Genomic DNA, 11,953 nt, shown 5'->3' on the forward strand with positions numbered 1-11,953 from the left:
GAACAAAGGAAAGAGTATACCAGTGCGGTTATGGCAAAGAATGGCCAAGACACAAGTATCCAAAGTGGGTGGTATAACCCCCCCAAACTTGGGATTAACTGTGGTCCTGAAAAGATGGCACTTAGATAAAACTCATTAGATAACAAAAGGGATAATAATAGTGCGCAGTGAACATGCAAGTGTAAATGAGACAAGAATTGAAGTCAAGAGAGAGGAAAAATGGTGGTCCTGAAAATTTGGGTAGCACTCTCTCTCACTGAAGTCACTAGGATGCACCTAATGGAGTCAATCACAGACAGATATATTATTACAAAAATATGACATCTAAAATATAGGATGTATAGAAAAATAAAAATAATGTACATCGCAATGGCTGGGCCAATAGACTGGCCGTAAAAATAATATAACAGTATCAAAATAGCAGGAATATATCATAAATATATATCATGATAAAAGAGAGGAATAGAGATCAGGTAGATGAAGTAGGGTGAGTGGGGTGTGATCCCCTGATATCTCTGGATATACCCTGCAGTGCAGCTCAGACATCGGAGCGGAGAGATGCCACATCTGACCGAAGAGAGACAACTGCGTCCTCCAAGGCCTGGATACACTCTCCAAAGCTGGGTGTCAATGTTGGAGCCTCAGGTATGACTGGATCAGGAAAATGATGTGCATCCTGAGCCTGCCCCAGGAAATGTAATGGTGACTCCGCTGGAGAGTGATGTGGGATCTCCTCTACTGGAGGCTCCTGCTCCAAGTCTATAGCCATATGTACGGCAGCGGGATCGACTGCTAGGTCGTCCGCTGTTGCTGCTACTGCCTCCTCTTCCTCCTCCTCCTCAGCCTCCTCAGCTGCTATCACAGCATCCTTCAGAAAACTCTTGATAAGAGCATTGTAGCTCTTATTCCGGTCCTTGTTGCCAAAGTGGCAAGCTCCTGTCTCTAGGCGCTCATCTGAACGGAATGGATAGCGCTGATCTCGCAAGATCTGAGTGATAAGGTGGCCAAAAGGAAGGTACTTAGCCCGCTTAGGCTTGGCCTTGCTGATGTAGTCCGCTTAGAGCTTTATCATGATGCTCCAATATAAGGCCGGAATGGAAATCTAGTACCCTGTGTAGAAAGCATACAGGGCAGTCAAATAGTCGCCTCGCCTCTGGACCTTATGGCTCGTTATACATATATTTCGGTACAAGACCGAATCAAAGAACCACAGATCATCGGGCAAATAGGTCCGAGTAGCAAATGTCTCGCTGCAATACCCCTAATTTTAAAAGGATAGTCTCGGTATTTATTTATTTATTTTTATTGTATTTTTTTAATTGTTTAATTGATTATTTGACTAATTGTTTATGTGTTTAATTGAATTAAGTGTTACTTGATTAATTGGCTACTTATTTATGTGTTATTTGTATTTTGTCTAGGTGTTATTTGTATTATTTGTTTAATTAGATTGTGTGCTTAAATGATGTATTTGATTAATTGTAATTAATTGTAAATTAAATAATTAAATATTTTATTTTATTTTATTTTATGGTTATGGTTAGTGGTAATGGGCTAACTAATTGGGTCCCATGGACTACTTGGATAGGAGGTTGGATAGGTATGGATAACTACCCATAGATAGTTCTATATGTATATATATAGATATATATGTATATACATATATATAAAAAGGAAAGTAATTTATTAATATTATAGTAACTTTAGTATTAATAAATAATCTGATGTATATATTTTATATATTTATATAATAAGGATACGTAACATGTTTTAAGTTACCTTTTTAATATTATGGTAACTTTAGTATAAATAAATAATCTGATGTATATATTTTATTTATTTAATGAGGATACAGATAGATTATATACGTAACATGTTTTAAGTTACTTTTTTAATATTATGGTAACTTTAGTATAAATAAATAATCTGATGTATATATTTTATTTATTTAATGAGGATATAGATAGATTATATACGTAACATGTTTTAAGTTACCTTTTAATATTATGGTAACTTTAGTATTAATAAATAATCTAATGTATATATTTTATTTAATTAATAAGGATATACATAGATTATATACGTAACATATTTTAAGTTACCTTTTTAATATTTTCATTTTTTATTTTTCTTTATTAAGTTGACTTGGATTGGGAAAAGGAATAGGGTTATTATTTAGCCTATAAATACACAACTATAGGTTGAAAAAGGAGTGAAAATATATCACGTAATATATTCTAGAGAGAGAGTTAGAGAGAGAAGGAGAAAGAGAAAGGAATGAGGAGAAAACCCTTTAGAGAGAAGATCAAGAAAGAAGAAGTTTAACTTTCAATCCGAAAGTTTAAGGCAAGTTCTTCTTCTATCTCTTTCCCTTTGATTCGTGTTTCTATACATGCCTAGGAAATTTCAGGATTTATTAAACACATAAAATTAAATAATTATGCATGTTTAATTGGATTAGAACATAGGTTTTATGAATTTAGTTTATATCTGTTCTTGTGTTATGAATTGATAAATGCATGATTTTGATTTGATTTCTGGTGTGAATTTTTACATGTTTAAATTATGTATATTTCATATCTGTGGAATGATGGAACGTAGAAACATGCCTAGGATTCCTGAACATTAAATAGGAACTAGGTTTGGGTTTAAATAAATTTAAATAGACTCAATCATAATGATGCTTGCTATTTGAATGTTTTAAACAAACGAATGAATTTAATCTTTTAATATGTTTTAACAATTGAGATTAAATGTGTAGGATGAATTGGATATGGAGAATGCTTATTTGACGGTATAATAAAATATCATCATATGTATAAAATTCAGTTTATGTATGACATATGATATAGGAAACTTAAATAAATAATAAGTCATTCCTATTTTGTGATAACTTGAAATCATATTATCATAGTTATTTCTGGATTGTTTGATGTATTTCCTTAATCGTTACATCAATTGTTAAATTGTGTGATTTAATGCACCGGTATGGGACGGTGGCATTCTAGGGACGGATTAACTTATCAGTTAAGTCCTACCTATTTTATATAAGGGAATGGATTAACTAAAATGTTAAGTCCTACTTATATTCAAGTCAGGTCAACTGAACAAGTTGAATGACTTATGGATGATTAATTTATTATATAAGGGAATAGATTAACTAAAATGTTAAGTCCTACTTATATTCAAGTCAGGTCAGTTGAACAAGTTGAATGACTTATGGAGGATTAATTTATGCCGGATAGGATGGTTACTAGATTTTATATATATAAGTATGGTGCCATGATATGAGCTTGAGTCTCAGGATCAATGGTTAGGGTGCGTATATCGCCAGGGATGTGTAGCTAGATATAGTGTAGTTGTGTACCCTGGTAGGTCTAGGTATTCATGCCCACTATATGTGCGTTTTGCATGTTGCCTACTATTCAGGTTGAGACAACCCTATAGTCTAGTGAGGTTCCTTTAGTGTGTGTATATATATATATACGGTCTATTAGTTACTGTTGGATTGACTAGGATGTATACGTGTATTGGATCTCTGCTTGGACTGTAGTAGAGTAGAACTTGTTTGTGGGCCTGACCCACCATTATTTTTCAGGTGTTCGTCAGGAGTAGAGGTTGTTCATGCTGAGCAGGGATCAGTCTACTTCATTCTTTCGATGCTACATAGGAGTTCCTTTATGATTCAGTTTCCTGATTTAGACAGTTATTGGTGTCATTTGTTTAGTTTGGATTTTCTAGGGGTCCACACAGTATGGATTCCCGAGTTGTATTTTGGAGGATCAGTTGTATCAGAAGAGTTTATTAATTAATGGAAATATATTCTGAGGTTTATTATTAGATTATCATTTTAGTTTCTTGTCAGCATTTTATTTATTCTTCTTTATTCTTTTGTACTTTGTGTTCATTTATTATCAATTTGTTTTGATATCCTCGGGTATTCGGGCGTGGGCCTGGCCAACCCGCATTCGGAAATCTTGGGGGGTATCACACTCGCCCTCACTGTAATGGCCTGTAAGTGCCATAACCATGTTTGCATAAGAAGACTTCCTCTCTAGAATGGGATAATCGAGCTCAGGCTCAGGAGGGCAAACATGTGGGCATCGGCAAGATCTAGCGAGAGTCTCCACTGTAATGCTGATAAGATGGCCATCAAAGGTACTGCGCAGCTCCACCAGATTACTCGGGGCAGGCCGGAGGTTCTGGAAGAACATCTAAACAAGCCTCGGGTAAACTGGTGATGTGACAGGGGCTAGAATTGCTGAAATGCCCCTCTGGTCTATGTCCTCGTAGGCTGCCCGGGTCAAAATGTACCGGGAGAAGAATAAGATGTCAAAAACTGACTCATGCGCCACTGTAAGATGTGAATATCGCGGCAGAGGTCTGTCTAAGGCCTGGCCTCGCTGTGCATGAGGCGGAGATGAAAAAGGTGATGGTGTATGCTCAGCCTCATCATGAGATGATGAAGATACAGAAATAGAAGAGTATAGTCTGCTATCTGATGAGGACTAGGCTGGAGCTGGTGATGCAGGCTGCTCAAACTCAACAGGCTGCTCTAGATCCTGGACATGAGATGGTCTGACCTGCTCTTCTAATCTGGGCCTGACTTGGCGATGATAATGTCAACGGGCAACAGTCTTGACCCTAGCCATGGCCTGTAAAATAGAAAGAAAAACACTTGCAATATAAGTTAGTATCGGCATAAAGAAGTGAAGCACAATATATAGAAACGTGTATGTCAAATAAGATAGACAACAAAAAACATGAATCTACGCAAGTGATGATGGGGCTAAATAAACAGTGACATTTAGTGAAGCATGCTAAACAATATAAGTATGGAATACATTCAATATGGAAAACACAAGTATTGGGCATGTATGAGATAGCATGGAATTACAAAAGAGAGTGTGTGAAGTGTGGGATGCAAATATGTGAAGTTCGATCGATCACAAAAATGTGAGATCGATCTGAGATAAGTTCGATCGATCTTTTAGTGATCGATAAAACTTCGATCGATCGAACTAGTACGGGAAATTTGAAAAGTCACAGATCTGTGACGTGGATGGCATGGGGGCACCCAAGCAAGCTTGTGGGGCCTTCTCACATAGCAACATAACAAGATTGGTCACTTGTTTGGCCCGTGACCCCCAAAATTAAGTCAAAAATGAAATATATACAAAAACCTATACATATATATGTGCACATATATACAAAAGCTTGAAAACTTCAAATATGGCAAGGATTAAGCATGTCAACTCTAGATCTAATATGTAAAGCTCAGATTCATGAAGATTCAAACTAGAAATCAAAAGAAAAACTCGGGACTTACCAAATCCGAGAGAGAGAAAAATCGAGAGAGATAGACGAAATCTGAGACGAGAGATGTGGAAGCTTGGGATGGTCGTCGGAGATGGGAGAGGTAGGGTTTGCAGTGGCGAGGGTGATGAGGGCTTAGATCGATCTTGAAATTGATCTAATGAGCCTAGGGTTTTATTTTTAAAAACTGGTCCCGACAAGTTCGATTGATCAAGGAAAATTTTCGATCGATCGAATGTAGATCGATCTGAAAATGTGGAGATCGATCTCCCGTTACTAAATGACAAATTTTTTTTTTTTTTTTTTTTTGAATTATTTTGAAATTTGTGGAAATCAAAAATTAAAATTAAAATTAAAAGTATTTTTTTGAATTTTTTGAAATAAAACAAAAGAAAATTGTTTTTTTGGGGATTTTTGAAAATTTTAAAATGAAAATAAAATAAGTAATTGAAAATAAAAGTGAAAAATAAAATGAAAATCTTTTTGGAGTTTTTGAAGATAAAATAAAATAAAATAAACACTAAAAATAAAAATGTAGTCAAAGTCAAGGTCAACAAAGGGGCACAGATCGATCAATCTGAGATTGATTGATAAAATGGTTCGATCGATCGAACAGGTGAAAACCTGCAGAGAAGCTCGAACGATGCACAGAGAGGCCTTTTTTATAGATCTCAAAATTTTTTCTAAGTGTGGAGTGAAGATCGATCCAAGAAAAAATTAAATCGATCTAGGAACTTTCAGATCGATCCAAAGAAATTTTCGAACGATACACAAAGGGCTGATTTATGCAGGAAATTTCAGACCAATGGAACAGAGCAATGATTGGATGTGGGGATGGGTGTTCAATCGATCGAACCTCTTTTGAGATCGATCGAACAGGGACAAAATGCCTATTTTCAGAAGGAAAGTGCATGCATACTCAATCAAAATTCCTAGCCATGTGTTTGAATTCCAAAACATATCTAGACGACACAAGAAATGAAAGATAAAATAGAAATGAGGGAGCAATAGGGTTATAAACCCTATGAAGCATTTACTAGTCTTTAACGTCTCTAGTAAGAAGTTGGGCTCTTTTAGCCCGGATCAAACATCTTGTAATGCATCCCCTCCTTGTCGGGGTGATAAGTACTTTGAATTCCACCCAACAAGCGGTTCCCTAAAGAACTTGTTGGATTAGGTTCAAAGGAATTTGTTGGTCTTTTGTCAATGTGAGCTTTGGGCTTCCATGCCCTCTCAAAGCAAGTTTTTGAAACATCATTATTTAGTTTCAAGGTGAAGATGAACTTTTTGAAGTTTTGGTTTAAAGCAAAGACTCAATTATTTCACATTCATTGTCTTGACATTTTTCTACAACATTTGCTTCTTCATGCTTGTCAAATGAATTTGGGGTCGGATTGAAGATATTCAACTTCACTTTCATATGCCCAAATGAGATTTCCATTACCCCTGTCCTGCATTTGATGTTGGCATTTGCGGTTGCCAAGAAAGGACAGCCAAGGATAACGGGAATTTGGCTCTTGGGATTTGGAACCGGTTCTGTGTCAATGACAACGAAATCGACCGGGAAGAAGAATTTATCAATTTTAATCAAAACATCCTCAATGATACCCCTAGGCTTTTTGATGGATTCGTCGGCAAGTTGTGAAACTACCGACGTCGGTTTCAAGTCTCCTAAGCCCAATTTGACACATACCGAGTATGGAAGAAAATTAACACCTGCTCTTAAGTTTAGAAGAGCCCGATTAATGACTTGGTCACCAATGATGCAAGAAGTAGTAGGTGAACCGGGGTCCTTAAACTTTGAGAGAGTGTTATGTTGCAAGATTGAGCTTACTTGCTCGGTCAAGACCACTTTCCTAGGTGCTTGGCTCTTATTTTTCCTCTTTTGGGTGCAAAGATCTTTCAAGAACTTGGCATAAGCCGGAATTTGCTTAATTGCATCCAAAAGTGGAATATTAATCTTTACTTGCCTAAACATATCAATGATTTCATTGGTCTTGGTCTTTTGTTAATCAAGATAAATTGATCCTTTCAAGGCATCCAGAAATGGAGTTCTTGGCTCAAAAACTTTTTCAAAACTTTTGTTTGAAACATCATCAACACAAGAATTTTTAAAATCCTTTTTCAAAGCTTTGTTCAATTCATCTTTCAAATCAATTTTGGACACACTTTTCAAATCACTTTCTAACACTTCTCATTTAAATGATCATGCATATGCAATGAAGGAAGAATATGATGTGAAACGGGACGGGTGTCAACTTTTGGTTGCACCGGTTCACTCTTTTCATTGGACATACCTACTTGGTTGTCCACAATCTTCCCACTTCTCAAGGTTGTCACCGCATTGACATGTTCAATTGTGTGCCCTTTCGATGAGGAATGAGTTTCCACAACACATTGTTGCTTTGGTAGGGCATTCAAAGGCATTTTCCCCTTCTTTCTAGCATTTAAGGTACTAGATATTTGCCCCACTTGGGTTTCTAGCTTAGCAATGGATTGAGAATGAGAATGAAGTAATTGAGTGTTCGCCTCTAGAGTGCCTAAAGCGGTTAAAACTTTCTCTTTAAAAGCGGGACTCCTAGAGTTTCCTTGGGAATAAGATGATTGGTTAGGGAAATAAGAATTAGAAAATTGATTGCCATGTGATTTAAATAATGATGATTTAAAATCTTGGGAACCTTGGCCTTGTATACGTGGCGGAACATACTTCCCTTAAAAACCACCTTGGGGAGGGTTTAACCCTTCCCCTTGGCTTTTCCAAGAAAAGTTTGGATGGTTCTTCCAACTTGAATTGTAATGAGTGCCATAAGGATTATTCCCTTGAATAACAAATGTAGCATTGACTTGCTCATGGGGCTCACTTTGCACATATCCATATGGACAATTGGAAGTAAAATGCAAGACACTTGAACAAGTCATGCAAGATTCATTAGATGCACGATGATGAATATGAGTAAGGGAGGAAAATACTTGATTCGCCAAATTTTGGTTGATAAAAAATTTATCAAACCTTTGAGATAAGGATTTCGTCTCGGTGGCTATGTCATTGGAGTTGTCAACTTGTTATAAGCCGACATTCTTCCTTCCACCTAGGTTTCTACCATTTTTAGAAGATAAGGACCTATGCATTGAATTCTCACTCATGCTTTCATACAATTGCCACACATTATTTTCATGCTTATCAAGATAAGAACCACCCATAGATGCATCAACCATACCCTTGTGATTATCCGGTAAACTTTCAAAAAAATATTGAACTAGTTGCCACTTGGGTATGTCATGATGAGAGCACTTTCTAAGCAAATCATTAAACCTTTCCCATGCCTCATGAAACATTTCCCTATCCCCTTGAGAAAATTCTCTAATTGAAGTTCTCATGGCATTGGTCTTTGAAACCGAGTAATACTTTTTCAAGAACTCTTGTTGCATTTCCGCCCAAGAAGTTATTGAAAAAGGCTTAAGATTGTTGAACCAATATTTTACCTTGCCTTTAAGGGTAAAAGGAAAAAGTTTAAGTCTTAAAACTTGTTTCGGCATGTCCGTGTATTTCACGGTGGAACACACTTCAAGAAACTCATCTAAATGCTTATAAGGTTTTCCACTTGAAAGTCCATGATAGTTAGGAAGCATTTGAATGGTTTGTGGTTTGATTTCATAGTGATGTGCTCTAAATGGAGGCAATTGAATGCAAGTGGCTGCATTATATTCATTAGGCACATAATGGTCTTTTAATTGCAATGGGAGGATTCACAATTGGTGGTGCTACACGAACACCTTGATTAGCTTGAACCATGGGTGGTTGTGGAGCAAAGATTGGTTGAGGCATTCCCAATGGAATTTGGCCTTCTTGTTATGGTGGAATGAATGGTCTAGGCATGCCTAATGGTACTTAAACATTTGTATGATACACATTAGGGTAGAGGATGCCTTGTTGGTCTATGTGACCAAGGTCCTTCACATGGTCGTCATTCAAATTCACCATTGGTAAAATGGAGTGATAAGAACTACCTCTTCCCCTAGGATTATGAACAACCGATTCAACATGAAATTTAAGAGGGATAAGAGTAGGATTTAATGACCTATGACCATGCATACACTAGCAAAGACAAATAACAAGCAAATAAGCAAGTAACAAACACTTCGCCCCCACAACAAATCAATCAACAAATCTTCACATACAATCCCATGCTCCCATGCTTGAACAATAGGCAAAGAAAAGTAAATAGCCTCCACGCGAGCTCACGATTTATCTAAGAAATAAAAAACAAGCCTCCACGTGGGCCGACGATTTAACTAAAGCTTGAGTTCGAAAAATCTCACAAAGGGTCCTTAAGCAACTTCAATTCATTTTCAATTTCCAAGCCTTGCTTTGCTTTGCAATTTTTTTTAGATTTTTAGTCCTTTTTGTACTTAGCTTAGCTCCTTGCTTGAATTCTCCTTTGTTCAACTTCTTTCACTCAATTAACCTAGCCAAATAAGAATAAACACAATAAGTAACCAAAAAAAATAAATAAATAAATAAATAAATAAATAAATAAAGACACGATCAAAAGAGTACTAATTCCTAATTATTTCCAAAACACTGCATTGCCAATTAAATCCCCGGCAACGGTGCCAAAAATTTAGTGTGTCTGTCGCGGTGCACCCAAATTTGTACAAAATGATCGTGTGAGTGTGCAATGTGGCCAAATTTTAAATTTGTAAAAGCCACCACTACCTCTAACTAAAAATATAGCTAGGGTGAGTAGGGATCGTCCCAAGAGATTATGGATACCGTTGCAATGGAAACAATATATAGGGTTAGTAGGTCGAGTGATCAAAGATAGATTGTTTGGTTGATTAAACTACAATTAAGATTAAGCAAGTTCAATATAAAATAAGTAATTAAAGGATAGAGAAAACAAGAGAGAGAGGTCTTTGGAGTTAGAGATCACCGCTAAACATCTCCTTTCTATACACTCAATTCATAATTAATGAGGGGAAAAACATATGTTGCAACAATAGTGAGTGTGTGTGGTTGTTTCAATAAGCATGGATGACCAATTAAGTGTATATTGTCTCAACAACACAATAAATAGCACAATACATCAAACTAAGCCATTAATCCTTCCTTTAAGCTCACAATCCCAAACACATCACATAATTAGAGAAATATACTACTTGCATGCATAAGTATGGAACATCAAACAACAAGCATGGATTGTCCTCCCATTTAACAACTAAGGTAACTACACTACATCTAAGCTAATGACATGAAAATTAAACTAATTAAACTAAGGGAGAGGCATAATCCATCAAGAAATGAGTATGAACCATCAAATAAATCATAAGAACATTCTATTAAGCACCATGTCTTGACAATCTCTAGATCTATAGCATCAACACGCATAGACATGCATCAACAACACAAGAGATAGAGATAAACACATGAACATCTATTCTAGCATACATAGACATATGGATAGAATGAAATAATTAAGTGGAAGAATTAAACCACATAAATCATTGAATAAACAAGATCTATGTATATAAATATGTCAAAACATGTATTACAATACAAATCCCCTCAAAAATACATAAATCAAGGTAAAGAAAGTATGCTTAAGGCTAACTTTAGCTCCAAGAGGATGTCTAGCCACTCATGAATGGTATCCTCTAACCCTCAAGGGCTATCTCCATGGTAGAAATGCTTTTTTTCTTGAAGTAGATGGAAAACCTCTCAAGAATGTGTCTCTAGCCTCCTCTTCTCTTTTCTTCCTCTCTAAGAATACTCAAAAATTGTATCTATCAACTCTAAAAAGCATATATGTAAAAGTGACTCATAATCCTTATATAGGTAGCTCAAATGTCACACCCAATGGTCTAGGCTCGTACACAAGGGCTCCTTCAATGATTGCATAATGAGACAACTTTTAATGAATTGGAAATTAATTTAATTCGCACTTGAGAGGGTTCGATCGATCGAACCTATGCTGAGATCGATCGAACTTGGCTGAGATCTATCAAACTTTGGCTGGATCGATCCTCCCATGGTAGCGCCTTTTTGGATAAGGACAGATCTGAGATATTTTGGGGAAAGAGACAAAAATGGTAGGTAGGGTGGTACAAATAAGATGGAATCTTTTCGATCGATCGAAGAATTGTTGGATCGATCGAACTTTGTGGGATCTTTGGATAAGGACAAAAGAGCTTGAATCCATCTTAGAGAGTCTAGATAGATGAACTTTTGATCAATCGGAGTATTCTTGAGATCGATCGAACATGCTGATTTCCATACTTTGCTTCATTCTGCTTCCACTTTGCTCATTTCTTCCATCTAGCTTGAGTTAACTTCTTTTAAGCTCCTATTTAGCTGAATTAGCTTATTTTGGGGATAAGCACCTAAAAAAGACAATAACACGAAATTAGTCTAAAACAGAAAAGTAAGATAGATAAAGGTCCTAAAATACATAAGCCTAAGGGGTTTAAATTTCTCACTTTTCAGCGCTCATCAACAATCTCTAGATTCATAGCATCAACACACATAGACATGCATCAATATCACAAAACGAAGAGATAAACACATGAACATCTATTCCAGCATACATAGACATCTGAATAGAATGAAATGATCAATTGGAAGTATTAATCAACACAA

General features: G+C 36.2%; 1 pseudogene; it reads left to right on the plus strand.

Annotated features, from left to right (window-relative positions):
* The first annotated feature begins 8,590 nt into the window (after nucleotides 1-8,590).
* On the plus strand, nucleotides 8,591-8,689 carry LOC132305751 (small nucleolar RNA R71; annotated as a pseudogene).
* Nucleotides 8,690-11,953: the final 3,264 nt, after the last annotated feature.

The sequence above is a fragment of the Cornus florida genome, unplaced genomic scaffold, assembly GCF_030987335.1.
Source record: "Cornus florida cultivar Cherokee Brave unplaced genomic scaffold, ASM3098733v1 CherokeeBrave_3.0.0_Hap2_Chr04, whole genome shotgun sequence".
NCBI lineage: Eukaryota > Viridiplantae > Streptophyta > Magnoliopsida > Cornales > Cornaceae > Cornus > Cornus florida.